Source organism: Tamandua tetradactyla, chromosome 20, assembly GCF_023851605.1.
Source record: "Tamandua tetradactyla isolate mTamTet1 chromosome 20, mTamTet1.pri, whole genome shotgun sequence".
NCBI classification, from domain to species: Eukaryota; Metazoa; Chordata; class Mammalia; order Pilosa; family Myrmecophagidae; genus Tamandua; species Tamandua tetradactyla.
In genome coordinates, this window is record NC_135346.1 from 48446831 (window position 1) to 48474805 (window position 27975).

A 27975-nucleotide genomic window follows, 5' to 3' on the forward strand; every position below is an offset into this window, starting at 1 on the left:
TAAAAATTTGGAGATGGGCCTAAAGGCAAGATGCGCCTCCTCTCCTGATTTCATCATTTGTCTCAATCTTTGTAATACAGAAGGCACCCAGATATACACACTAACTATTGAAATAGATTTCTTTCTGGCTTATTATCTGCGATGTTAGTGCCAAAATCCTGAAGTGTGAATATGTATCGCAGGTGGCACATTAACGCTGTTTGACAAAGGTATCTGTGAGGTAGGATTTCTAGAATTTCCCTTGAAAAGCTCTGCTTTCGTGCTACCTACATAAAAAAAAATCATGAAACCTTCTTAAATCCCAAATTTCTCCATCCTTTCTGCTTTACTCCAGTTAGGTGGGTAGAATACCAAAGAGAAATTACTCACTCAGGCACTTCCTTTGCAATAATTATTTTGAATTCTTAAATCCTGACCCATACCTCTTGGGAGTCACAGATAGATGAGGCTACCTGGGTAGATAATTGGACAGCTCCTCTGGGTACTGCTTTTTCCATCACAGCTCAAAATGTTTTTGCAAAAGTGAACAAACTTTGTGGACTGGAGGAAGCAAAGATGATTATTATGACCAGGAGCATGTTTAAACCTTGATTTTGGGACATCACACATGTCTGCCGAAGTTAATGAAGGAAGAGTGAAGACTTGCTACTTACCATTTTAATACAGTTTTGAGTTTCCCAAGAGAGCGTTTCTCGTTTGTCTCAGGGCGATTTGTGAGTGCGTGTGTACGTGTGTGCGTAGCGTACTTATGTTGTCCAAATGATGAATAGTGTCCTAGGTGAGTTGCAGGCTGTATATATAAGAAAAAGTAATATTGCATTGGAAAGTTTTCAGATAAAGTAAAATCCAATTTTGCTTTGAAAGGCTATGATAAATGTTTACCACATTTCTGCTGAAATTCTTTTCGGACATGTCTTAATCTTTTTTTAATGATCCATCTGTGATTTTTTTTAAACATTAAGTATACAATAATGTAAAGAAATTATACTATTAACAACATTAGAGAGAACGGCTTGTTCGTGAAACAAAGACAGCGCTAAATGTGCCAGGCTGTCAAGTGAACTGAGTTTTGTAGTTTTTCCTGCCTTACAAGAATTCTGCAACTGAGAAAATAATTTCTCTGGTTTCCTCACAATGAAATGCCGCATGTTTCACTCAAAACAACAATAATGGAAATGTACCCTGCATGTAAAATGTCTAAACACCCACAAATAAACAGTGATTGAGATTAATGCCACCTTCAACTTGTGCTTATTCTTATGTACTTATGTAGGCATGAAGATTTAATTTTCCCAGTCACACGAGGTGAATGCCTCCTCCGAACTGGCACATTTGTTTTGGGGCTCTCCCAAGTTCTCTCGTTTCCCTCACTGCTGTTTTGACACATTACTAGTCCTGTTAAATACAGACCTTGTTTCATGAAATACTGAAAAACAATGGTTAGTAAATAGGATTAACATGTGACACAGTTTTACATTTTACTTGATGTAAATATTAGAGGTGCTATTTTGTTTGAAGACGCTGCATTGAATGGTTTTGTTCTTTGGGAATAAAAAAAGAAGTTTATGGTTTGAGAAATAGTATCACTTTTCTGAAATTCAAAAGATGCCCTGAAATAAGACAAGCATCAAGGGTGTTGATAATTATTTGGAAATTTATATCATTGGGTCTTTTATTATCAGCTAGCCAGTAGTAGAGCAATTTGAACTGAAGCTTTATCTACGCTTTTTAAGTTTTAAGTGGTGTACTAAATTGAGTTAGCTTACACGATCCAAACGCTAATATCTCATCATCTTTAACACTGAATATTACCCTTTTCTCTTTAAAGCTTTATCATAGTCTTAGACATTTAGGCTTAAAATGTGAGTCTTTTTTATTTGTTCTTCCTCTCTCATACCTTACACCCAATTAATTGCCAAATCCTGAATTTTCTGCTTCTTCAATATTTTTCCTTTTGGAATTTTGCCTTTTTTTATTTTTTTATTTTTCATAAAAAAGAGCATTTGATAACCTCATTTCCTCTAGGCTAAGCTATTACAGTCTTCTACCTCCTCATTTATAGTTTCTCTCAGTTCAACACTCTTACAGAGTTGCCAGATTACTTAAAGATCCGGTAAGTCTCAAAACCTTTCAGAGATCCTCATTGTGCTTCAAATTAACTGTAAATTCCTGTTGCTATTCCCTTAGAGAGTCCCTCTCCTGTTTATCCAAGCTGATCTTCGAAAACACTTTTCCATAGATATTGATCCTTTAGCCAAACTCAGTCATTTCTCATTACCTGAATGTGCCTTTATTCCATTCTGTTTACTCAACTATCCTTTGTGGTTGTATACAGTCCTTTACCTTCTGTGAAGACTCCTCTTGAACCACCAGCCATGTAGAGTTACTCCCCCACTGCGAACTCACTGAAATGCCTCTGCCATTTCATTATTCTACCTAACTGGGTTGTGCATTACAATAACTTTAATTAATAAAGTAGAATCACTTTACTGAAATAGATACTATGAAGTATGTATTTGTTTGGGGGCATGGGGTTTGCAATCATGCAATCCCTTATTCTGTCTACCAACTGAAAGGTAGATACAGATATAGCTCAGAGAGCTGAATTAATCCTGTGCTTTCTAAGTAGTAGAGGCCCCCTTCCAGAAGCATGCTTACCTGACTTCAGAACATTTGCTCTCGCTGTGGACTAAATTATAGCCATTTGTTTTTTTTTTTTGGGGGGGGGTGCATGGTCTGGGAATCAAACCCGGGTTTCCCGCATGGAAGACGAGCATTCTACCACTAAACTACCCATGCACCCTTAAATTATAGCCATTTGTATGTATGTCTTCTCTACTTTCTCAGATTTTGTGTTGTTTGTGGGCTGGGTTTACTTTTACTCACATTTGTGTATCCATGCAATGTACTTTATACATACTTTTTTATATTCTTAAAACTATAGAAATATATCAGTTTAATAAATAGAGGTTAATATTCCATCAGATGGAAAGGAAAGGAGTCCCTGGGTTATCTCCATGGTTTGATCCAAATAAGGGAAACCTGGATAGGGAAACCTTTTTTATACTGTCCCCTCATATTTTCAGAGGCCATAATTAGCTCAACCTAAGAATTTTATCTGGGACACTGGAAAGAAAAAATGCAATGCCAAAGCTTTTGCAAGTTTGTAGTATTGCTGAGAGCATGGCCCAGGATAGTTGGCTCTTTAGTTAATCACATTAATGATGCTTGAAGTATAAAAATAAGAACCAAGTGGAGTCCAGTCAGGGGAAGTTGAGACCCAGGGGAACTAAATTTTTCCTAAGTGATAAATTTAGAGGGTTTTTTTTTTTTTTTAACCAGTTTTTCACCTGGTGGTCTGGAAGTCTTGATTAGTGTTTGTGCTTGTGAGGGGTAGTTACTTATTATTGCATTGTTCTGGTTCCTTAACTGCTAAAATAAATACCGTGCAATTGGTTGATTTAACAACTGAAATCTATTAGATCACTGTTTCAGAGCCTAGAAGCTTTGCTTCTTCCCTGAATTGGTATCTTCTGGCTGGTCAATAAGCTTTTGGGTTCGTTAGCTTTTCTTTCATACGGCAGTGTGCATAGCTGCATGTTTTCCTTTCTCCTCTGAGTTCCACTGACTTGGGTTTCTGGCACCTTCTTGTGGTTTCTCTTCTTTGTTCAGATTCCTTTGTTTATAAGGACTTCTGCTTCTATCGGATCAGGGTCGACCCTCATTCAATGAGGGCACGCTGTAATAACTTCGTCAAAGTTCCTATTTATAAAGGGGCTCTCACCTACAGGACCAGGTTTTGGGATCTTGAATGTGCCTTTTGTGGGGGACATGATTCAATCCCCAAGAAGTATCATCTCAGATGTGCACAAATATAAGTAGTAAATTATTAGACTATAGGGGAATCACTAGTATAGGAAATAGATCGATATACCAAAATCCAAAGCATTTCTCCTCAATCTCCTTGTGGGATGGAAAAGGATCAATGGAAGGGTTCCTCGAGTATTTGCAAGTCCAAGATGCCAGACACAAGCTGACTTTTAGCTCATTTGCTTAAAGAGGTTTGAAATACAGTTCTCTGAGGATATTTCCTTTATTTATCTGCATATAGTGCCTGGTGGGTACCCTGCTAGTATTAGTCACATAATGACAAATCTTGAGGAAGGTATTAGAAGGTACAATGGATTAATGAGAAGTGACTTGGTCTTATCCTAGGGGATAGGATGGGTGTCAAAGCAAAGAGAAAAGTTCAAGTCTAACGAGAGGAGTATTTGAAGTGAGAGAGGACAAGGGGCAGGTGTCTATCCATATTTGTGTCAGGGGAAGCAGTCTAAATGCGGCTTGAAAGATAATAGGGATATATTAGTTGTCGTGTCATGAGGCCCTACAAAGGAATTTGTATTACTTATCATTAACTTTGCCTGAATAGCAAAGTGAGGTCTATTTAATTAAGTGAAAGTCTCAGTACACTTATTAGAAAAAAGGAACTACAGCAGATGTGTATAGTGCCTTTTGTAAAACATGCAAATCCTTAAAATCTCAGGTCTGAACAGCAACAGTTACTCCTTATTACCATGACCACGAGCAGTGGAATCATATCCTTAAACCTTATAGTATTTATACCCACAGAGTTGTAATTTTACTTGTAGGATGACAAACGAAAAATTATTTTAAACAATTAATTTGGAGGGAATTTCATATTATTCCTAAATCCACTTGCCAAGTGAGCGAAGCGGTTACTAGAAGCATGTTATGTGGCAGTGTTGTGTTCCTGCAACTGCAGTAGCTGGCTTTTTAAAATTGCAAGTGGCAAGTCAAGGGCAAAGAAACAGCAGCATTTATGGGTCTTCTGGCAAAGGGGAGCTTCCAGGATGAAGCATCCCCCTGTCTGAACATCAGGGCCCATGCCCTCAGCCTTCCTGGTGTTTCTACACTTGCCTTTCCAATTTGGAACTCTGTCTGGAGGCCTCCAGATTTTCTATGGCTTTATTAAAGCAACTCCAGGGGAAGGTGAGGGAAAGTGAGTTTGCATCCTGGCTGGATCTCAGGTCCCTGGCTATGCCTTAGCACACTCTCCTGGTGGGTGAGGATGGAATGCAAGCGCAGGCTGCAGAGTTAAGCCAGCATGTCCTGCCGAGACTCCCCATCACAAAAGGTAATACTACTTTATCGATCCCTTCCACACCATCTCCCACCGTTGTGTTAAGCCTGTGGCAAGTACAACCTTTACAAAACGAGATCTGGATATATGACTTACTTTCTAACTTGAACGCGGACTTAAAAAAAAAAAATGGATAAAAGCGTGTAGTGTGTTTTGTAGGAATGGCATGGTGTTGGCATTTCAGAGCGTAAATGATAAAAATAAAATCAAAGACAAGAATTTCAACGGAGGGAGGAAAAAAAGTCACATTGAGATCTGAACACACGTGGAGCAAATGTGGCCACAGTCTTCCACTTAAAGCACAAATCACTTAATTCAACCATGTTTTCTTGAAACATATGATTTTTTTGGTTCCGTTAAGACAGACATTGTGGGTTAGCACGCATTTTTAGGGATTTGATGCCCATTTTTGTCCCAGTCTTTACAAACAGGTGACATTATTTATGTCAAGGTGATTAAGAAAGTTTCCATACATTTAAATCAAAACAGAGGGGTTTATTTCCTCAGAAAAATTGATGATATAAAAGCTATTGTGTGTTGTGATTCTTTTCCTCTTAATAAGGCATCCACTATCAAATAGTTACCAAAAAAAAAAAAATGCATTTATGTAGAGCTGCCTGGGAACCTGTTTTTAATTGGCACTGTCCTCATCCTTTCAAGGATAATGGGGAAAAGCTTATACCTCACTGCTTGCATGATTTTTGATTTTACCTTTGTTTGTTACAATGCGGAATTAAGGGGGAAAATTGGCTGTGAGGTACCTTTTAAAAAGGCTTTTCCTTTCATTGTACGTACTAATGGGATGAGAGGGAAATAAAAGACAGATTTATTTTTATGTTTAATCAAGTCCAATAATTATTGCATTGTGGTTACTTCTTTGAGCATTACATTTTCAGTAAGTAACTTATCAGCTGCATTCTTTTTATTTTATTTTATTTTATTTTCCAGAGGGGATTAACTGTGACTATAGGATTTATACACTGCAGGCATTTTGTAAATAAGGCTTATTGATGGCATGAGCTACCTGACACCTTCCTGTAATTTCAGTTTTGCACTTAAAACTTCAGTTTTGAATCATTTCATTTCTTGTCCTGCCTTAGTTAAGACAGTACATGGCAATGGTGGGACATGAGAATGAGAGAAGCAATGCGTGGTTAGGTCGGGTGATCAACTCACCTCGGTTTGTCTGTGGTTTTCCATTTTCAAGAGGGGAAGTCTCAAATACCGGCCCCTTCTGAGTCTCATGCAAACCAGGATAGTTGATCAGCCTGCGATTGAGGCACCTTGAGTCCTGAAGCTGGTAGGTCCTGAGAGCAGCTTTAGTTGGAAAGTTTTAAAATAATAGACGACTTCGTTCCCAGATGGAAGAACAAGAACAAGGAGTGGAAAATGAGACAGTAGGGCAGATATCAAGATAGTCATCCAAGGGCAGGACTTGTGAGTATTGAGAAGGAGCTGACTCAGATCAAGGCTGAGTCTCATTGGTGACATTTGACTGGTGCCTTCAGATCCCTCATCATCTTTTTCTTTTCTCCAGCTCCTTTCAGATTAAATGCCTATTTACAAATACTTTTTTATTTCCCCCTTTGTGTGTGTGTGTGTGGGGGGGGGCGATTTCTGGAGAAATAAATCGTCCAAGCCTGTTGTGTCCAATTACCTGTGAGCTGTTTGAGGTCTGCTGTCAGGGGTATTTTGGGGCATAAGGGATGTCTTCAAATGGATCAGTACAGAGAGCAGCTAGAATAACCCTGGTCTATCTGTGAGCAATGGTTTTTCTGTAAAGAATAATGAAGGAAACATGGGTAAAGAAGCTGTGATGTTTTAGAACACATGGCAGCAAAAATGCTGATCTGGTTGGCCTGTTTTGCCTTATTAGACTATTAACGTTATTATAGAAACAAATCTAGTGAGAATATTGACTTCTTGTTACTCTTTATGTAAAACTAACTTTCCTTCCTCCTTCCTGCCCTGTCTTCTTTCTTTTCTATTTCACTACATTCTTTCCTTCCTTTTAAATCAATACAAGTGTTTGCATTTTTTACACTTTGATTTTTCTTGGCTCTCTGTTTTTTTTCTAGAGGTCACCTTGCTCGTGTGTGCGTGTGTGTATGTGTTTTGTCATTCACAAATTCTACCTTCAGGTCACAGACATTGTGTCACGTTTACACTGTTGTGTAAAGCAGAAAATATCTAAATGTGCTTGTGGCTCAACATGAGTCAAAGAAATATTGTCTCATAAAACAGAAGTACCTAAATTTTGCATATATATATGTATCGACAGACACATTAAAATCCTACAAACCAATTTTTGATGTAATGAAAATCGTGAGGCATGTTGGTTTCAGTGGAATGATGGACAAACATGTTAAAGCAATTTTTCATTGTAAAACAGCAGTTCTAACGACATGCAGCTCTTACATTTTTGTTTTGTCATGTGGAACTTATGAAATTCACATAAAATATTCTGCCTGACATTTTAGATTGCTTTAGGAAGGTTTTGGAATTCTTCATTCTTCATGTCCAGGTGCTATGCATGGGTATTCCTTATTTCTACCAAAAAAGTAAAGGCATTTGTAAGAAGCTAGTGTTATTTGAGATTTCATTCATAATATGAGTTAAATTAAGGAGGATTGTATAATTTCAGATAATTTATAATCTTTATCAAATTCAGCATATAGGTGTAATTTGTTTTCTCAACAAAATTTTAATACCGTAGCAAAACATTTTGGCTAAGTATTATTTTAGAATTTATTATTCAGATGTTTGGATAGAAAATAGCATTGCCAATGATAGTGATTCAAATAAAAAATATTATGTGCAGGAGTGAAGTTCTGCTAATATTTATACATTTTTAACAATTTTTCTAAATTCCATTGAGTGAAAATAAAATTATTCTTTAAATAAGTTGCTGCAGCAATTCAATGCATCCATAAGATATTAAACAATATTTAATATTTAAGATATTTTCAATATTTCTTGAAAAATTTGTGTTGCTTTTGAAAAGTACTCTTTAATCCTGTTGTATTTTAATTTGAAGGCTCATTCTAACTTTTTCTGCTACACTATTTTATAACTGAGTGATTAGATGATTTTGTTCTTTTTCTAAAAATTTCTAAAATGTTTTTTAAAACATTTTTTTAATTGTTTTCACACTTCATAGACTGTCTAGGTTTTTAAAAAATCTGGGAGATTTAATTTTTTCTCTGCTTTTTACTCTATCCAAAAATATATTGTCATAGCAGTAACTTCTTATTATTAAGAGAAGCTGTAGGAATAATGAGGCTCTCCATACAAGGCTACCAATTTCCTGTTTTTATGAGATTTCAGATTGATAATAATTCCCAATCCCACTCTTCTTTTGTTGTTTCTATAAGAAAACCTTCTCTAAATTAAAATTATAATAATAAGAATAACGTGCTGTTTTGTGGTCGAGCTCTTAGAAAATGCATGCATGTCCTAGTAATATAAATGCACTTCAAACAATTAACATTATGTTTAAACCCAAGAAGAGTGTTTCGGTCATCATTTCTGTCCATCTGCCTGTTTCCCACAAATTCGAGCAAGGAGAACTAACATTATTCATACAGTTTAGGCAAGGTTGCATTTAAAGGCCCATTATGTTATTTCTCACTGTGATTTGCCATGAATCATCCCTCATTGTCATCTGTTTTATACCGCACATTCACACACATGATTAGAAGTGCTGGTACAGAAGGTCAAGCATGAAAATGATGCAGTTTTGATGATGTATTGAGCTTCATATAACCAATATTTATATTGGTCCTGACTCTAGTTCTTACTCGATATACGGCTTTTAGGGAGTCATCTTCCCTCAATTTCCTGGAGTGTAAATCTGATGGGTATAATACTTGTTAGTAAAACAGATGTTTAAATTCAAGTTGCCCTGTTAGCAACATATTGTATTTACATAATAAAGACCTAATAACATGCTGTTAAATGTCTTCTTTGTCAACTAAATCGTGTATCCAATATCTTCCTTGATTTTGACAATTCTTATGGCTGCATTATGATCACTGAATGTGACTATATAGCCAGGATCAGGCACAGTGTTCAGAGCTCAGTAAATATTAAAAAAAAAAAAAAAAGAAAGAAAAGAAAAGCATCATGCTTAACTTTCTTGTTATTTATGGAACCAGCTGTTTGATTTTCCATTTGGGGATATTCTTTCCTTTTCTGCAAAATAAGGGGATCACCTAGATTATTTGAAAGATTTTTGCCAGCACTCAGATTCTATGATTCTGTAAAATATGCATTTTATATTTAAGTGGCTTGAATCTCAGCAAACTAACTTGCAAAATCAGCAATATGAGCCACCTGAACCATAAAGAAAAAAATGGTCACGTGAATTTTAGAGACATATTTCAGATATGGCTTTCAGAGATGGAAGCGTAATAATAATTAATGTGCTATAACTAGTATAATAAATTAATAATTAAATGAAAAAATTATTTTATGCATTAAAAATAATTTTGAAATTCTTTTGACTTCTTAAAAGGACATAGCTTTCTCATGTTTATTTTTTGCCTAGAAGCATCCCTTTGAAGACCTCTATATTCAGGAAGATATCTTATATTTAGACCCATTTCTGACCATGTAACCTGTATATACAAAAATCACTAAAAACAACAGATTACTTGGTGTTTTCAAGAAGAATTACACCAATGCCTGTTATCAAAAAATGTTCTTTGAAGAAATCCAAGAAAATGCATTCTTGGTGCGGAAATATTTTTGTGTCAGAAAACAGGGAAGACAGCCTGAGGTGAGAAAGTAAAGTTTATGTTGATATAACCCAGAACAGGCAGTTCACTTTCAAACTTTTTTTTTTTCCTGCCCTTGTTGCAGAAATGAAGGTATAGGTATGTATTTTCTTCTGACTGTGCCTTGTTAAATAAAAACAATACATAGCATTTATGTAGCAGTTCATAGTAGGGTAGGAAAGTGTAAGGAATACTGAAAATGCCATTAATAATAATACATGAACATAGTGATGGTAAAATGTTTCCTTTTTGTTTGTTTTGTTTTTGGTGTAGGGAAGAGTGGAGAGAAGTGTCTCACTTCCGCAATTTTTGTGTTTCTTGTTGGAATACTTAAAATGTCATGCTAAATTTATGATAGGTTGGGATCAGTATATGTATGATACTTATTTGTAAATATTTTAATGAACCCTTTTGAATTTACTTTCTCTCTTATATTGGAAGAACTATTCTCTACTCAAGGAAGTCAACCCATTCCCCTTTCTTATGACCTCATCTTATCTGTATTCTTGGATATAACACCTGTGACATGCCAAAGACGGATTTCATAGGGGACAGTAAGTTGTAAAGGTCTGGAGTGCGGAACTTAATGTTAGGACCTGGAATTCTACCTTGGTGCTGGTAGATTAGATGCTGCAGGAATTCCTCAGCTTTTCCCAGATTTGATTCCTTACCTGTATAATGAGAATAATGCTACCTCTGAGAGGATCAAATAATGTTGTGCATTTAAAAGGACCTGGACACTTTCAATTTTTTTGAGCATGCACACCAAGCAATAAAAAATTTAAGCACACTCTTTCCCATATGTATATTTATATATAAAAAATAAATATTGTGTTTAATCATATTAAAGCCAAAACATCATGCATTTCATTAAATTTTTAAAAACAAGATAAATAAAAATGGAAAACAGTTCTCATATTTTCTTCCCCATACCTTACTGGATATTCTTGTCTGCCTAACCCAGAATTCACTTTGGAGACTGCTATTTTAATCTCCAAACCCCATTTTATGAATTGTAAAATGCACGGTGTGATGGGTATATTTACTGGCTTAGCATGACAGTAGACCAAATTCCAAACTTCTGCTACTTTATCAATTCCTTAGGGATAATTAACCATATTGTCCATTTCTTCAACATTCTAAGAGTTCAAAGCATATATTCTGCTGGTGGATCATTAAGTTAAATATAGGAGAAAGCAGAAACAATTCAAGGACTTCTGAGTTCTTAACCAATCTGAATATTGTCAAAAATCTGCAGCAACTCTATAAAAATAATAGCTGGCTGACATTTGTAAAATATCTAACAGTCTGCAAATTCCTTTCATACATATTAAGTTATTTCATTCTACTAGTCTGCCTGTGAAATAGGTACAATAATCATACCCATTTTGTATGAAATAGCATCTGCTTCTTCTGCTTGTGAAAAAGTTACTTCCTATGGCATCTCATTAGCTTTCTTTTTACTCCTATTGATCATTGAAACTTTCAGATATAAAGGTCACAAACAGAAATAATTTCTTTGATTTCCTTACTATGGTAGCTCATTATGAGGAAAGCAATATATTTCCCTTTGCAACTTCTCATCTTCCTTTCCCCTTCCCTTCTTTCGTACAAGACACAGACTATAGGAGGAGAGGGACTCTTTTTTTTGTGGCTCACTATAAGCTATTTAACCCACCAGCTTCTCGCTTGAATGTTGAAACTATGAATCTAGTTGATTCGGGCATCTTAATGTGCTGGTGAGGCTATTGTAAATGACCAAAATACATGTTATTATTTATATCTTCTATAGTGTTACTTATCCTTGAATAAAACCCTGGAAATTATTTGCAAACTTCTAAGTGCTTGTGATTTCTTGCACATTTTTAATTTGTGAAGTCTTTATACATACAGCTATATTCCTACAAAAGGTTGAAGTATCAGGTCGCAAGCTCTTCCACCAGAATCCTATAGATTTAGACAGTTATTATAAATACATGGTACAGAATTACATAAAGGATGTGAGTAGACTAAAATATCATTTGGTAATGTTTGTGAATTACATAGTATTCCATTTCTTCAAAAATCCCTTTTTGGTTGCATTTGCTTATAAAAATCACACAGTTTTAGATTAACCATAACCCCCCATGCTCCTTTAATGCCTCTGAGAAACCTTTGGAGCATCTTTGAGCGGGGTAGGAGACAAAGCCTCTCTTGCTCCACGTTTGAGGTTTTTGTTATTGTAACACCTGTGTTCTCACTTAAGCTTTGTACATACAAAACTGCTACCAAAGCCTCACTGACTCCCGTGAATATCTGCAGGACTCTTTGGTGGCGGCAGAGGTAACATTTCAGCAGAACAGTGACGATGTCGGGCTTTTTTCTGCTTTATTGTTTAGGACATTTATAATTTGGGGTAGGGAGATAAAGCATTTAACAGGATGGGATTCAGTAAATGGCTCAGAGTGTGGCTTTTATGATTACAAGTTCAATCAACCCTTTTAAAGATCTACCTTCCCCCCTCCCCGAATTTCATTTTGAAAGTCTACTTCAAGAGGAATCTTTGTATCATTTTATTATGATCACCAAAATATTTCAACAGTGAGAGAAAATAAAACAATGAAGAGAAGCTGGGCCATAAAGTATAGATTAATTGGCTGTCATCTACTTCATTTGCAAGAGGTGTCTCTGACCTTTGGACACTTAGGCTAAAATTTTGAGTTTGGAGGTGAAAAAAAAAAACAAGAAAAAGAGCAAAGGAAATAATTTCTCATGTCATGCAGATACAACGACAGCTGCTCTCATCCAGAATTCCCTTCCACAAGACTTGCCGAGGAGAGTAGGAATAAAGTGTTAGAACAAATGAAGCTGTAAAAATGGGTCGATATTAAAGCATGCCTAGAGGAGTTTAGAGTTCCCTTTGGGAGACCAAATTTGGAAATAGCACTTGGGACAATGTGTAGTTAGTGTCTCTTGTCAGTCACTGCAAAAAAGCATGGATCTTCACAGGCTGACAAGCAGATTGTGGGGTATGGCAGTGTGTCCTATGTCAGGAAATAACCAGAATTTAAAAAAAAACAACAACACGAAATCCAAATTGTTGATCCCACTCCTGCCTAGAGATTAAGTTACAGAAATAAACAGATTGTGACTAGAAAGTCCAGTTGTGTGAATAGGAAATGTACTTGTGCTAGCAGCTGCAAAGACAGGCCAATCTACATTTACAAAGACATTATTCTTTCCTTGGAAATTTGGGTGCAATCCCATTCTAGTGCACCAAATTATGTTTGAAGAATTTCAGAGGAGTTTCCCATGTGCCATCTGCTGAACAAACTTTTCTTATTTTTTGGGTAATTAAATAACTCTCCCTTCACCTTCAAGCTATGTCCTTGAAAACTTAGATGTCATTTAATTGGGTTTTCTTAGATACTTAGATTTGTTGGTGAGATTATTGCAGAGATGCTGCCATAACTTCTCTGTATTTTTAAGCAGTTATACTTCTCTTTGGTGTGCCTCCTCTTCCAGAATTTGTCCTCCAGGAAAGAACAGCATGAGACAAGGAAAGAAGTAGAAGAAACAGATGAGGCAGGTAGCCTGCGTTAAAGTCTTAGTTGCTTTAAGACCTGCAGTGTGGGAAACTAAGGAGAGGGAGAAGGTCTGTTTTCTGGGAAGTATAGAAGACATTGGAACTCCTGTAAACAGGGGAACTCCTAAGACCACTCGAAAGCAAAAGCCCAGGACAAGTCATAGGCCAAGAGAAGACAGGGAGAGCCCTACACTTTACATTCACCTTGGCTGACCTTCCTGAGAGGAGGCCTGAACGCTGATGGAGAGCAACAGCTGACACAAGCCAATTTGCAAGGATAGTGAAAGGTGTTTTTTGCATAGGTTTGCTTGATTTTGATCGTCTCTGACACACAAGAAAATCTGTCATATCACCAGCTGGTTACAAACTCAAGAAATAGGCATCTCAGGGAATAAACCCCAGAGTTAAGATTTTAAACTATTTAAATTTACAGAGTGTAACAAAAGATTACAAACAAACTAAGCAATAGGAAATTATGGCCCATCCAAAGGTAGAGGCTAATAATCAAACAAACAAACAAACAAAAACATCGACAAAGAAGTCCAGACCATGGGCATACTAGAAAAATGATTCTCAACATGTTCTCTGAGAAAGTACTAAACAATATTAGGAAATCAATAAATATACTTAGAGATGATGGAAAATACAGAGAAAGAACTAAAGGTCATGAGGAAAATAATGAATGAATAATATGAGAATCTCAGTAAAGAGATAGAAATTTTCAAAAGGAACCAAACAGAACTACTGAAGTTGAAGATCACAATAACTGAAATGAAGACTCCCCAGAAGAGTTTCAGCAGCTCATTGGAGCTGGCAGAAGAAAGAATCAGTGAATTTGAAGACAAGACAGTTGGAATGAACCAGGCTAAGGAGCAGGAAAAAAAATTATAAAAAGCCAAAGAAGCCTAAGAGACCTCTGGGACAGCATCAAGCATATCAATATACACATAATGGGAGTCTCAGAATGAGAAGAGAGGGGAATGGGGCAGAAGGCATATTCATAGAAATAATGATAGAAAGCTTCTCAATTAGCAAAAGACGGGAATATGCACATCCAAGAAGCCTAGAGAACACCAAAAGCAGGATAACCCTGAAGAAAAATAAACCCATTACATACTAGTCAAACTGTTGAATGCAAAGGACAAGGAGAGAGTTCTGAAAGCTGCAAGAAAAGGCAATGTAAGTGGTGCAGGCACCTTGGAAGGCAATTCCACTTCTAGGTACATACTCTCCCAAATTGAAAGCAGGAACTTGAACAGATATTTGCACACCAATGTTTATAGCTGCATTATTCACAACTGCAAAAAGATGGAAGCAACACAGGTGTCCATCAAGTGATGAATGAATACACAAGGTGTGGTGTACAACACAATGGACTATGGTTCATTTGAAAAAAGGAATGCAACCGTGATACATGTGCCAACATGGGTGAACCTTGAGGATATCATTTTGAGTGAAATAAAGCAGACACAAAAAGGACAAATATTGTATGATCTCATTGATGTGAAATAATTAGGATAAGAAAACTCATAGAGTCAGAATCAGGAAAATAGTTTACCCCCAGGCAGAGTGGAGCTAGGGAATAGTGAGTTAAAGCTTAAAATGTGGAGTCTGTATTTGAAATGATGGAAACATCTTGGTAAAGGGTAGTGGTGATGGCAGCCTGGCATTGTGAATGTAATTAACAGCACTGGATTACATGTTTGAATGTGGTTAAAAGGGGAACTTTTAGGTTGTACATATGTTACTAGAATGACGATTAAGTGAAAAATCCATGGAATTGCACAACACAGCAAGCCCTGAGGTACTCAACAGGTACAGTTAATAGCACAGTTATAAAAATGTGCTTTCTCATTTGTAACAAATGCACCACAACAATGACAGGTGTTAATAATAGGGTATTATATGGGAACTCGGTGTTGGATGCATGACTTTTTTCTGTAAACCCACAACTTCTCTTTCAAAAAAAAGTACAATGGAAGAAAAAAAGCAGCAGCAGCAGCAGCGCCATCCCAAGGAATGGCACTGGGTTCTGCTGGTCCTCAAACGACTGCATCATTTGATGTTGATTGATGGCCTTTGCCAAAATCATCCTCTTATATGTGTCTGCTCTGGGGCAGCAATGCCAGGTAAATTGGAAGCTATTATCTTGCATGTTTTGGAAACCAGAACTCTCTCCTTGTCCTTTGCATTCAACAGTTTAACTAGTATGTAGGAATGTTTCATTCCTATGAAACGTTTGTGTCTTGTATTTTAGCTTTACATAACAGTTGTGGGTGGTCTGAAATATTCTTCAGGTAAACTAACATAGTGAAATTTGGGGGTCTGGGGGAAGTTTACTTTTATCCTCTGAACTTAGAAGGTAAGAGATCAGAACTGATTGGTACCTGGGGGTCGCTCTCCTCTATGACTCTACAGATCTGTCAGCGTTAGCTGTTTCAGCCTCTTCTTCTTCCCCCTCCCTTCGGCTGATGTAAGTTGAATTGAAAAGTTAGCAGCGGTGGATTTCTCACCCAATCTTTTCTCCAGGGAACCTGGTTGTTTTGAATTCACCACCATTCCCCGCCCTTCTTTCCATTATAAAGGGGGAAAAGGATTGCTGCTGCTCTGAATTTTTCTGAGAACAGGTGAAATACATCCTGTTGTGAATAAAACACCCCAAGCCATAACTTTTGAGGCTATTTAACATTTCTCCCCCCTGGCAGAGGCTGTTGTGTTTTGTTACAGCCGTGTGAGGAGTTGTTATTAGAGTGTTATAGAAACCAGGTGTTAGAGCTGATTAGTCACTAATCTTCCATCTCTGGGAGCTTGGCTCCAATCTTCTCTTCATCAGAATCATTCTGTTGCATTAATTTATTCATCTGAGCTCTAAGAACCTTGTCAAATCAACATGGTGGTCTCTGCTGGGTCCCTAATGCACTATAGCCCAGATCACAAACCTACTGTATGGCACATAATTCAAGATAATTGGCAGTTAGTGCTCAAACAGCCCTGTGATTAAATGGGTATGGAGATTGAAATAGCTTCTCACCTATTAGCAGGTAGTCTCGCTACGCGCAGGTTCTGTGGTGGCCACCGCCGGAGAGGGCTGCATTATTTGTCCAGCCTTACTTGGCTGTAGTTGATGAGATAGCACTTCTTTTTCCTCTTAATGTTTTACCTTTCAAAACAGGAAATAAGCCACCTAACTTTGTATTTCCTTTTTAAAGCTCCTCTCAAGCCTTCATTAGTAAGTCTCAATGAGTGCTAAAATTATAGGAAACTCTTCACTTAGTAGGAAAGGGAAAGAGACCTTTTTCTTCTTTTTTTATGCTGCTTTTGCAAACGGCTCGATTTTGGCAATTAATTATTTATATTGTACCCAAGGAAAGAGTTTGACCAGGTTTTTAACTTTTGACAAGCATTGTGGCCTGTTCTATATGTCTTTAAACAATTGTTTAATGAAAATAATTTCGCATAGCTACAAGAAATCTTTGTTGATGATGAAAGCTGAATTCATACTCACTGTGGACATTGATTGCTATGTAGGTGTGGTTTAAAAAATTATAGAAATAATATACTTTTGGAAACTGGGAAAACAGAGATAAGTAAGATGATAAAATCATCTATGAAAGTCCACTGTTAGGGAGAAGATTTTGGCATATTTCCCCATACTTTTTCTACAGGTCTTAAAATCTTAGCATTTGTGGGTTAGATCAACTCTGAATGACCCCAAAATCCATGGCATCATTGTTTTCCTGAAGATTATTTCTTTCCTTTTTAATTGCAAGACTTTTTGTGTTACCCTCTACTCATCTTCATGTATGAAATAATTCATGCCTATATAAAGTTTATTTGAATTATGTTTTCTTTCTGTAAATGGCCACAGAAAGAAAGCCATTTGCCACAGTTTGAGATGTACGTGACAATAAAATCAAACAGTTTAAAAAAAAAATACATAAACTGATGGTTTATAGCCAGAAAACTGACTTATTAATTGCTATAATGGGCTTTATTTTCCATTTATATTTGCAACATTTTGTGAGAGAAATGATCTACAGTTGTAATATTTGTGAACTTAGTTTCCCAATGCCATAGAATGCGACTAGGGAACAATTTATTATTTTAGAGTTTGTAGCATTTTTTTTAACTTATTATTGTTTACACACTCCCAATTATAGCAACCCTAGATAATATGACTGTTAACGGATGCATTGTATTCCATCATATGTACTTACCAAAACATAGGTACCCACTCTCCTGTTTGAGAACATAAAAATGCTTCTTTTAAAAAATATTTTCAATGTTAAAAATACCATAATAGATACTTTGCAACAAAGCTTTTCATTGACATTTCAGTTTATTTGCTATGATAAATTCTCTGAATTAGAAATTTCTGAGACATTAGTCGTTTGGAAGTCTAAAATTAAAAGGGAAGTATTGGAAATGAATTCAGATAACTTCCAATATGGCATCCTTTACCTTAAAAACTATCCAAATACTTCATGGCAGGCTGGCTTTAAATGTCTTATAGTTGCATAATGGCATGTCTTATTTTCATTCCTTTTTGGCTATTTGAACTGGAATATTTCCGTTAAAGCATCATGGAATTGGAAGCTTACAGCCTGGGAGGGCTACCCGGAAAGATTACAAGGTTTAAAGCGGAAATAAGCAAAAATATGGATTCCTTAACCTGCCATACGAATACTATAAATTAGAATTTTTAACTTATGGCATTAGGTATCAAGGATGAGAATACACTTTTCAGATTTTGTTTTTTTCCTTGTGTGTGCAAATTAGTACATCAGTAATGGTGCTGAAGAATCGGTTTATCATTGGAAAAAAGAAACATAGATATGCACTCACATTTATCATGAAAGAAATTCCAGAAGGATTAAAAATTAATGACAAAAATATTAAACTGTAGCATCTATCAGGAAACCACAAAAATGTAATAATGATTGCAGGAAATATTTCATAACAATATAAACAATGAACTAAAAGAGAGAAAAATTCAAAAGATTAATAGTACATCTAGGAATTTTATGTTTATGTTATTTTGAGAAGGGGGTTGGTTGCTTGACTGATTGATCACGGACAGTATTTGTAATCAGTCTCAGACTGCTCTGTTTAGCATCCCATGTTTTCTTGTGGACAGCCATCCATGTGCTTCTATAGATACTTGGAGTGGGAAGAATCTTAAAATTGCCTCCAAGATTCCTGCCCCCTTGTGCACATGTCCTATATAGTTTCTCCTTTTGAGTGTAGGTAGTCTCTGAGAATATAATGAGATTTCACTCCCATTCCTAGCCTACTTTCTGTAACAGAGATGAGAGATTTATCAGATATAATTAAAATACCTAATCAGTTGACTTTCAGTTCTTCAAAAGGCAGGTTTTCTTGGGGAGACCTGATCTAATCAGGTGAGGTGTAGAGATCAGAAAGATTCTCCTACTGGCCTTCAACAAACTACCACATTTTCGAACAGGCCTTGTGTCAGAACTGGGGGTGCCTGTAGGAGCTGAGGCCTCAGTCCTGCAATAGAAGGCACCGAATTCTGCCAATAACCCGTGAGCTTGGAGAGAACTTGGCGGTCTCAGCTGAGATCATACCTCCAGGCTCTGCCTTGTTGGAGCCTAGAGAGACCCTGAGCAAAGGACCCAGCTAAGTCATGCCCAGTTTCCTGATCACAGAAACTGTGAGATAATAATTGTTTTGTGATGATTGTTTATACTGCAGTAGAGAACTCATACACTTGTCATCCCCAAATTTCCTATGAGCAAACCCCTTGTAGAAAATGAAATCCAAACATCTGGAGCCAATTCACAATCTTCCTTGCTGAATTCAAAGCTTCATGTACCTGGAAACAAGATCAAAGATCCACAGCAGAAAGGAAGAAGTCCAATGAAAGGAACCTTTTTATTCACATAGAGTTTTTATTTCAGTATTTTTTTTCATAGCGGCTAATATTGTGGAATACAGTTTTGGTAAACCTTGTGAACAACATTATATTCATTTTATTGCCGTCTTTCCTTAGAAGAAAAGGAAGCATGTTAGTAAGCAGAGAAAATGATCACATGGTTAATGCCAAAAGGGTGCAGCTAAGGCCCCTACAAAGTAGGATGACAGTGTCAGGAATAAGGTGGGACATCAGTGTGTACCACTCAGTCTTGCTGCAAAAGCAAGTTTGAAAACAAACACCCAGCAGATCAGATGGGCAATTTCTCTTGGTGGGCTTCTAATACATGAAGAGGTAGGTGGGACTCAAAACCTGTGAAAACCTTTCCTATTCTACATTGATCCCGATTCCTCCACACAGAAATAAAATGACCACGTAGTGAGGACAGGGAAGGTGGTCATACTGACCCACTAATAAAGTACCTAATAAAGATCTATTAGGTACTTCCATACATAGTTTCACAGCATCTAAAAGAGTAATATTTTGAAGAAAATTTCTTAAAAGAAAAATTCCCAGTGTTAAAGTTGTGTGTGTACGTGTGTGTGTGTATATATGTATATATTTAATATATCATTTGGGTCTGACCTACATATAGCACTGCTATATGTGTCACCTTCCATTATGTATGCTGAGTTGAATGGCTGTAAATGAAATGAGTCTAATATGGTTTCTAATGTATCTCTGGTGCATCATGGTTTAAAAGATCACCAGGGAAGTGGCTTTTCCCCTGATGTTGGCATGCTGCACTCAACTTCAGCATAACGTCTGTGTGTGTGTGTGTGTGTGTGTGTGTGTGTGTGCAGGTGGGGTAGCTGCTATGGCACCCCTGCTTCCTCTCAGATTAGTCAGGCAGTGCTCATCAAACTTGTCAAACATGATGGGTTTTCATGGGTGTGCAGTTGGCGAAGATACTGAAGTCTACAGAAGACAAGGCAACTCCCCAAGTCCCCATAGCTAGGCAATGGCATAGCAAGGAGTAGAAATGGGTTCGCTAGAATTATGGCATAGTATAAAATATAAGAGCTGACCAGATAAATGATATTGTGACTTTCATCATATCACTGAGATAGAATCATGAAGCTCGAACCCATTTCTCTCTCTTTGGCATTAACTATTTTTTAGTGTGGCAGGGGAATTTCAGTGTATTAACCCTTATTTTAGCTTTTGCATGATGTATGGTGGGGATCACGTTTCATTCTTTTTCCATGTGAGTATCCCATTATTGCAGCACCATTTGTTGAATTTTTGTTTGTTTGTTTTTGTTTGCTTGTTTATTTGTTTTGGTAAGTGCATGGGCCAGGAATCGAACCCAAGTCTCCTGCATGGCAGATGAGAATTCTAACATTGAACTACCGGTGTATCCCCTGTTAGCCCTTTTTTGATATGCAATAGGGACAAATGACTCCTAGGTCTCTAGACTGTATAAATATGGAGTTTTACTAATGAAGATGACAGATAGTGATCTTCTTTGTGGCTACTTGATTTTATGGGAGGTTAAGGAAAAAAGGTAAATAAATATTGTAGGATATAAATATCCACACTGAAGATGAGTACGTAGGCAGTAAAGGTGTCAAGAACCGTTTCCCTCTTTGGGCAAGAGTTTTGATACTGGTAATGGAAAAAACCTACATTTGAATCTCTGTTGCTGCTCTGGTATAAGAGCAAAGACTGAATGCTTTTATTTCAAAGGGGAATATTCTGCTGGGGAAGGGGTGTGTGTGGAAAACATCTAATATATCTTGTTCACAAAAAGTGTCATTTAAGTGTCAGTACCTGTTTCTTTTAAATCCATTAAGAGTCGTACACTGCAGTTGTCGTCAGGAAAGACAGACATTGTTATACACGTTTGTTCCTGACACCTTGGGGTACATTTTCAGCATTGTACCCCTGGGAAATCACTGTAGGTGTGCAATTCCTGTGACTGTTAAATAGAAGTGTGAATCTGATTCCCTGTGTACACTGAGGAAACTTAGGCAGAAGATATCTTTGTTTTCTTAAGCGTTTCAGCTCATTTTAAGTGGAGCCTGTGAATTCTTTCTTTTGTACATAGCCTGGGGAATCTCTTTACCTTACAGTTTCTATCAGATGGAAGGTGGGAAAAAGAAATTTCTTTCTCAATATATAGGGATGTTTTCTTGATTTTCACTACAAATCCCTTTAAACCAGGCAGAGTCAAAGGTCCAGGGCAGAAGTGTGGCTATTTGTGTTATGTATGTAGGTTTAACTTTTGAAGTTCCTATTGTCATTTCGGCCTATGTGTTAGTTAGGGTTCTCTAGAGAAACAGAATCAACAGGGAACACTCGCAAATATAAAATTTATAAAAGTGTCTCACGTGACCACTGGAACACAGCGTCCAAAATCCGCAGAGTAGGCTGTGAAGCTGACGATTCCGATGGAGGGTTTGGACAAACTCTACAGGAGAGGATCACTTCTGAATCCTCCTTGTAAGGCTTTCAGGGTTAGATTAAGCATCACTCATTGCAGAAGACACACCCCTTTGGCTGATTACAAATGGAATCAGCTGTGAATGCAGCTGACATGCTCGTGATTTAATTCTATGAAATGTCCTCATCACAACAGACAAGCCAGCACTTGCCCAATCACCACTTGGCCAAGTTGACAAATGAACCTGACTATGACAGCCTATTACTCTTAATTTGAGATATTATAGATATGAAAGTCTATAGAAATTAGTGTTTGACCTTGTCAGTCAGGTTTTGATGACAACAGTGATGATGAAGATGTTGATGATGATAAATAAGTACTGCTTACTGAGTGCTTCCTGTGCCAAAGTGCTCTTAAAGGAGCTTCACAAGAGGTAAGTTTATTTAGAGCATATTTGGCCGAAACTGTGCAATGAGATTTACAGGCCTTTGATTTTCCCAGCAATCACTAGTGTAATTTTGGGGGGATGAGGAACCTGAGATTCTCAAAGGTGAGTTACCTTGTCCGAGATCACCAGAAAAGCCAAAAGTCAGCCGCAGGTCTAGCTCAATTAAAGCTCCTTCTCTGCATGACATCTCCATAGGAGCCTAATTCATGCTGAAAATGCCTCATCATTTGGCCAAGCGAGAAGCTTATACCCTGTGTTACCCGTTCTGATCATGAAGCCATAGCAGCTCTCCCACTATTGGGGTTTGAAAAGCCACTTTCCTGGGAATCTCTCAAACCATGATGCACCAGTCATACATTAGAAACCATATTAGACTCATCTCACTCACAGCTATTCAACTCAGTATAAATAATGGAAGATGACACATGAAGCAAAATGCCTTCCTTTGCCCCAAAGTCTCTGAATTTCCTCATTTCTACATGACCCACTTTAGGCAAGATTTCCACTAATGAATACATAAGCTAGTTTCTGATTTCTAAATGTACATTAAAGCTCATCTAATGCAAAATTAACCTATCTTTATTACTGGAACGGTAGATTATTAAGGTAGCATGCAGAGTGACAGAATTTATAAATTTGGAAGAGATTTCCACGTGAGGCACCTGTGACTTTATGAAAGCTGTTCCCCTCCTTCTGAAATTGGGTTTTGAATCAAGGATTATTGAAGCGGGATGGGACAGGCGGTAACTCTCAGAGACTACAAACTCGAACTTTTATTCCCTAGGCAAACCCAAGTTGCAGAGATCATTATACCTGGGAGGTAGTGACATTTATAATACAAGGTATAAAAATAGTAAGTGCTCCATAAATATTAGCTTTGATAGGCACCTCGTTCATAATTTCTCATTAATCCTCTCAAAACCCCTCAAAGATGGATGCAATACCCATCTCCAGTTTATAGATGGAGATGCTGATGTGAAGTCTCTTCTTCTAAACTGTACAACTGTTTACAAACAGAGAGAGGAGTGAGGTCTTTTAGTTTCCAGTGACCATCCTCTTAACTCCCATATCACCCTCCTAGCCCTTGTTTCCTGAAGGGTTTAATTGTTGTAGAGTACTAGCTATCCCAGGTGGGTTTATGATATATTTATGCTAATCCATGAAGTTATTAAAATAAAATAAACCCAAGGAAAGCTGGTGGGATGTATGAAGGCAGGCAGTAGCAACAATCTCACCGGCAGTAAGTCTCTGTACCACAAACAGAATCTTGGTTCCTGGAATTAAATTATTAGCTGTGTCCTTGTGTTCACCTTTGCATTTTAGGGGGGGCTTTTAGTATCTTATCTGCGAGTGGTGACATATTAAGTCATTACTAGCCATTGATAGCCTAAATTAATGTGTCCAATTGTATGCAGCCATATACATGAGACCTGGAAAAACTAGCCTTTGAAATAGAAAAAGTGAGTTTTTATTCAGCACATATTATTAGCTAGGAATAAAGGTAGATCAGAAATTAGCAAATTTTTCTATAAAGGGTCAAATATTTTAGGCTCTTTGGGCAATACGGTCTCTATCTTAACTATTCAATGCAGCATCAGAGTGGGAAAGCAGATGTAAATAATTATGTAAATGAATTCACATGGCTTTGTCTCCAGTAAAATTTTATTTTAAAAGTCAGGCTGTTGGCCGGTTTTGGATAAATGTTAGCAGTTATTCTTAAATCTTATAATTGTTAGTATCATATTATAAAAGAAAGGGTAATTTTAATATTAAAATATAAGAAAGATCACTTTAGGAAAAAAAGGCAATCCTTCATATTCAACAAATTTAACTTCATTAAAAAAACCCTTTATATTCTCTTATTTTTCTTAGCTTTTCACAGCCTGATCTGCAGATTTTGGTTTGGGGACCAAATTTTATATCATTTAAAAAATATATTTTTAAAAAGGTATAATTACATACAAAATAAACAGAATAATATAATGAGTGCCTTTATAACTGTAACCCATTTCAACAATTACTACCAATGATCTAAACTTCCATTTAGTCCCCACCCCTTCCACATAATTGTTAGAACTAATTTATGGCTTTTAAGGTTAGATTTATATATGTTGATACGTACATATCTTAACTATAAAATGTTGACTCATGCATATAGCTGATTGTGAGAGTTCCTTGATGTCTAGAGCATTTTTTGCTATGTGCGTCATAAGGTAGTTAATTGATTCTGGGATCCTAAATGCCAAGATTGGCGTGAATTCAACGAGGTCCCACCCAGAGTGGCTGAGGAATGGGCAAGTTGCTTCTCTTTATACTGTTCTCCTAGAGACAGACATTTTTATAACCCTTTCCACTATGTAATAGCTAAGGTAAGTAAACTCAGAAAGATCAGTAAAATGACAGGGACACACAAATAGTAAGTGGCAAAACCAGGGCTCCGAGCATATCTTTCTGATTCCAAAGCATGTGCTACTTCTACATCATAGTTTGTGGACATCACCAGTGGATTCCCATGGATTTCTGATGCAGCCAGGCCACGTGATGAATCCACAGACCCTAGGGCTTGTTCTTTGTTACTGAAGCTAGAACCTAGCACATATCAGTTGCTCAATCAACATTGCTTAAAAGAATTGGGGGTTTGCTCTTTGGAGGATTCAGACATTGGGTTACAAGGGCCAATAGCCTTCTTCATGCTTTTTGCCCTGGGCTGGCACAACTCGGTGTATTGATCATTTGTGAGCAAAACCTTCTCCTCCTCACAAACCACACTTGTTTTGCAGTCCCAACAAGTGCAGAACATCAGACCGTAACAATGAACCAACTGTGTCCTGGGACTTCTCTGGCAGCTGGTTCCAAACTGTGCACACACCATGGGAGCAGATAAATATTTTCCCATCCGATCATGAGCCAGGCATCCTCAACCTCATCATCTGGACACTCTTGAAACTGTTCCATCGGCTCGTGTGTACTCTAGATCCTTTTTCCCTATTTTCTATCGTAACACACCCTTGTGTTAGGCATTTATTCCTTCTGGAGTATTAGAGGGAGAGAAAGAGAGAGAGTGGAGGCTGGGGTGGGGGGCAGGGGGGAGGTTGGGGTGGGGGAGAGAGACAGCTAGAAAAAAAAAGAGAAAGTAAAAAATGAGGGAAAACCAAGACTTGAGGTAGTCTGAGAAGGAAATTATTTGTATTGGAATGTTCTCACCTTATTCAATTTGTTATTATTGTTGAAATAAACTCCTCCAGAGCCTCCAGACTCAATTACACAGGGACCACGCAAGTAACTGAAGGGTCAAGTGGGCTGAGCGAGGATGTGGGAGATGGCAGAGCCTCCATGTTCTAAGAAGGGGTCAGTCACTCCCCAGCTCTGGTCAAGTGCTCAATCTGTTTTTGCAGGGCCTGTGCTGCCAGCACAGCTAATTTTTAAAATGAGATGCCAGACATCTAGATGTTTATACAAAGTGCCGTGCTTTTTGAAAGTTGGCTGCAAATTTCCCAAAGTACTTAATTTTTTGTGTCCTTTTCAGGGCCAATATTATGCCTGCCAAAAAAAAAAAAATACCTAAGAAGGGAAGATGAAGCCTGTGAACAAACAGTTCACAAATTCTGACGTAGGTGGGACTGCCTCCTTCCCATCCCCCGTTTTGCATGCAGATAGAGGAGGGAAATGACTTACTGGAAGTCACCACGTAAGCAAGTGGCAGAAGCAAGTGGCAGTGCTAGGACTAGAGCCTAGAAGACTCTTCTTTTCCCACGTTTATTTAGAAAACAAACCAACCAAAGCAAGTTTTTGGTGACCACATTTGCTGAAAAGAACGCACAGAGCAGATTGGAAGCAACATCTTGTTCTGTGTTCCTTGCTTTGCAGGTAAGCACAGGAAAGATCACCCCTGAATTTCAGATGGGTGCAGATGGGACACAAGTTCCTGTTCCATCCCAGCTGTGTCATTGATCGTCTGCCACCAGTCTTGTAGCACACACAGTTGAATTGCTTTTCCCCGAGGGAAGCAATGCCTCCAGGTGTGCTAATAATAAAATTAATAGCTTAGAGAAAGTGCTTGCTACAGCAACGGCGGCAAAAGGAGGATCGATTTCAGTGTTTAAATGTCCTAATTCCATAGTGTTCCCCCCACCTCAGCCCCTGGTGAGCCGAGCTCGGTCTCACGACTAATCAATCGATGCCTGATTTAAAACAAAAGCACCAGTTTCAAGATTAGAAGTCTTTGTGAATAAAAAGAAGTATGGTAAATCTGTCAAAAACCTTCAGTTCCCATCTTCACCCTGCACCTGGAAGGGCAGTCCGTAGCTGATGGGAAAGAAAAAGCATTCACGTGCATTTTAGCCCCTTCTACCTATAAACAAAAGAAGGAAACTATCGAGGCACGGCTGCTGCTGATGGCATTGCATAAATAAGAATTTATTGAGTTGCTCTGTGTTTAAAGAACTGAACATAAAGACGTGTGAATACTTTCAGTTGCACGGAGAGTAATAGGTTTCTGCTCTAATCGGCCTGCTATCTGGTGGTTCAATTTATACCTTCTTGTAGCTGGCCGTCTCTTCTTTTCCCTGGAGGGAAGGTTCACATTCAAGATCAACTTCCCGGCCACTATTTCAGTCACTTCTATAACTATCAGCTGAGTTTCCCAAAGGCTTTTCAATTCCCTGCTTTTCAGTCTCCCCCTATTCACCAAATCTGCCTCCTTTCTGCATGACAATAACTGAACAGATCTGCTCTTCCATTTCTGAGAGTTCATTGAGTGTTTTCACCCTCTCCGTGTAATCTTTCTCTGCATCTGCTGTTATTCCTGAACTGTCTGTATCTTCTAAGCTGTGTCCTTTCCGTCTCCTCAAATCTCATCACTTTTTTGAAATGCGTCTATTCGGAGTGGTAAGGAGTTAGTTACTTCCTTTTGAAACGCTCCCCAACTGGCTCTTAAAGAATTCCTTAAGTCACGATATGGGCCCCTAGGAAGAAGGGGTTGTGTTTTTTTCTTTCTCTATTTAGTGCTTTACATGCTGAAGGAATTTCATTTTTTTATTGCTTTTAGGTATCCACAAAAATAGCCAGCACCACCACCCCCTCCAACTTTGCCCATGGTGTGTTAATTGCACTTCAGTTGAGGTATAAATTTCTTTCTTTTGTACCACCACTGAGTAGGAAGGTGGTTATAAACTACTGGTCGGGTAGGGGCTGTTAACTTTAGGTGCTTCTTTGCAAGTCTGGTATCCAGGTCCGTTTTCCACACCACCCACCATCTCCTGTGATGATGACAAGCCAACTAAAGGGCAGAATTGAATCTTTTTCCCTAATTCAAAGAGAGTAAGGCAGAAATTCATTCTCTCTCCCCCTTTTTAAAAAATTTCTTTTGTGTGAATTTTCCAAAGGCAAAGCGTTTAATTTGAAACTAGAAACTGGCATTAAGTTTGTTTCTTTTCTCCAAATTTATTTTTTACAGCGATGGTGGGAGTTGATTCCCAGTGTGGGCATTTTCCAGCTCATTATCCCAGCATGAGGGACCATTCCATATTAGTTCATTCTGAGTGAAGCCTTTCGCTTTGCAGTTAGGCTTATTTTATTTTTATTTTTGACACCTTTGTATTGCATTAAGTTCTTTTGCACATCTCTCTCTCTCTCTCTCATGCTTTCTTTTTCTGTATGTTTGCAGACAGGGCCGAGGGCAATGATAGAGAAGTTTCCCT

The 27975-nt window shown here is 37.7% G+C and overlaps 1 protein-coding gene and 1 long non-coding RNA gene across 2 annotated transcripts in view; one reads left to right on the top strand and one right to left on the bottom strand.

The window, feature by feature from the left end:
• Positions 1-27975, top strand: part of LOC143664338 (teneurin-2-like) — a 392537-nt gene that overhangs the window by 182755 nt on the left and 181807 nt on the right. The window lies entirely within an intron of this gene.
• LOC143664590 (uncharacterized) lies at positions 660-19161 on the bottom strand. The gene is made up of 3 exons (XR_013166533.1): positions 18844-19161; positions 16536-16664; positions 660-790 (listed from the first exon to the last, which is right to left on the bottom strand). It is a non-coding gene; the product is annotated as an uncharacterized LOC143664590 (long non-coding RNA).